This window comes from Marmota marmota, unplaced genomic scaffold, assembly GCF_001458135.2.
Source record: "Marmota marmota marmota unplaced genomic scaffold, marMar, whole genome shotgun sequence".
NCBI lineage: Eukaryota > Metazoa > Chordata > Mammalia > Rodentia > Sciuridae > Marmota > Marmota marmota.
Genome location: NW_026000559.1, coordinates 1 through 2,489, shown reverse-complemented (window position 1 = coordinate 2,489; position 2,489 = coordinate 1). Strand labels below are relative to the sequence as shown.

The following is a 2,489-nucleotide window of genomic DNA, read 5'->3' as shown; positions in this document are numbered from 1 at the left end:
GCCCATTTCCAAAGGATATTCTGATGTAAAGGGCACAATTTCATAAATTTTTGACTCAGTTGGGGGAAAAAAGAAAAACCCTACTTTGAAACTAGATATCTGAGGCCTGAAAAATGGTGATAGTAATTCAGTTTCTTTTTACTGAACACTAACTTCATTTGTTTCATTACCTGGTATTTTCTGATCCCAATGAGCTTATAATACTAAAAGGAAAAAAATACTTATGGAACTTAATGTTACTATGACTTAATATAAATATTTTAAAACATACCTACAAATATTAAACTAATCATGTGCCCTTACTGATCTGCCTGCACCCATCCCCTGGCTTCATGCTTTCTGTCCTGTGCTGATGGCATGCTCGTGTCATTCTGATCTTTCTCCCTGTATGATCCTCCAGTCCCTTCAGCAGACCAACTATCATCTCAATCACTCTCAGCCTCAGTGCAGGCACCTCTCTTCATGGAACATTTCCCTAATCCACTTCTCTTGGTTCCTTTCTCCTCTGCTTCCACAGCTCCCCCATAATGTGTCTCTCTAATTCCTCAACAGATTGATTTGCTATAAGAATATTTTTAATTCTTGTTCGCCAAACTGTTAATTTTTGAGGTCAGAAACCATGTCTTATTTAACTTTGTTCCTCAGAATGTAAGGTATTTCCTGACACATAGCAAGCACACAAAAACACCAAATGGCTTTTTGTCGAGCATATTCAAAATCCCCCAATATCCTGATTTAAATGTTCAAAACCAGTATCATTCTATGCTTTCACTGTAAGTGGGCCAATGACAGCTACTTGCAGAACATGAACTATTGATAAAATTCTACTGTTGTTGCAATCAATTCCAAAGGCACACCTTTTACCAACAATACTTAATCCCAGGCCTTTCCCCGGCTTCTTCTGAAGCTCAATGGTGAGGGCATCACACACGTCCTCCTCTTTGTAGGGGGTCTCATCTCTGTAGAGTGTCAGGTGCACTCATTGCGGCATCTGTCTCAGGACGTTGATTGCTTCATCATGTGTGGCCTTTCTCAAGTCAATGCCATTCACCTAAACAGATATGTGACATTGACTAGGAGGAACTGGGGGAATTAAGTGAAGAAGGAAAGGAAGGTAGGAGGGCAGAGGAGAGAAAGAAAGCAGCAAAGAAACACATACCCTCTCACCGACTTTCTCTGTTATTTTTGAAGATCAAAAATAAGCAGTCTGTACCTCTAAAATCTGATCTCCAGCCCAGAGTCTTCCATCTTTACATGCTGCTCCTTCTTCATAAACTTCATGGATAATAATGGCACCCTAAGGATCCAAATGCAACATAGTATGCTTTATCCCATTTTCCCTTTAAATGGTGAGAAGAAATGAAGTCCAAACACAGCGTACTTTCCTGATAGCCACAGGGATTTATATACTCACTAGGTTTATATGTGAGCCAAATAGCATCATTCTAGGAAATATGTAATAGCATATTTTTTGCAAAAAGTCTCAAAGAAGTTTATTTTTTCCAATTATAGAGAAGTAGGAAAAATCATAAAACATATAAATCATATTTAAATATAGTAAGGAAATATTATTGTTTCTATCCACAAACAAAATGATTCTGAAAGTATTTTTGACATTTAGGAAATTCTGTCTACAAAGCATCCAGTTTTTCAAACTCCTCTCAATATAGGACTAAACCAACCTGGATATTAATAAAAAGGAAATTAAGTTATGTCAAGTACTAGTAAGACATTCTGAAAACTAAAGGTCACAGTAACAAGTGTAACACAATCTTACTGAGTCAGTAGTGATCAATACTCAAAGTAATGGTCCTAGTACCTAATCGAATATTTGCCCTATAAATGAAAATAACAATAAGTGATTAATAATTCATATAATTAACTGATAGGAATCTCCCTGGAGTCTCTTGAAGCTGTCTGGAAGCTACCTGCATGGCTGAAGCACTCTGGATGGGCACTCACCAGCAATGTGTCAGAACCCCCAACGATGCTCAGACCCAGCCCTGTTCGCCCTTTGGAAATCTCAATTGTTGTTTCACAACCAGGGATAATAGGGCAGGTTGCAGGATCAGAAGCAAAGATTGCTGGTGTTGATGATCTGCTTGTACCTAAGAATAAATTAAAAATGAAATAAAATAAAAATAAAAATGAACTAGAAAATATGTATATCGACACAGGTTGTCTTTGGGATGGAGCAGGGAAACAGGTCCAGGACTGGGGGAAAAAGGAGAATTCTTCAATTTTGCCTTCAATCTTTTAGTTATCTTATATTTAAAAATGTCAAACAAACATGACTAGGTAATCACTGTTAATTTGGATGGTAGGTACAAAATTATTTGTTTAATTATTTTAATTATCACTTGCTATTCTGTACTTAGACAACAAAACACATCACTAATCTTGGTCATGGTGCCTGCTCTTTTTACTTTTTTGATTTCCTCTTCTTCTCCTAAGCATCTCTTCTTATGTAATCACTTCTGAACACATAC

General features: G+C 37.0%; 1 long non-coding RNA gene across 1 annotated transcript; it reads right to left on the bottom strand.

The window, feature by feature from the left end:
- Positions 1-7: 7 nt before the first annotated feature.
- On the bottom strand, positions 8-2,417 carry LOC107135093. Its single transcript, XR_001502513.2, has 3 exons — positions 1,963-2,417; positions 1,214-1,297; positions 8-1,051 (listed from the first exon to the last, which is right to left on the bottom strand). It is a non-coding gene; the product is annotated as an uncharacterized LOC107135093 (long non-coding RNA).
- Between the last annotated feature and the right edge of the window lie 72 nt (positions 2,418-2,489).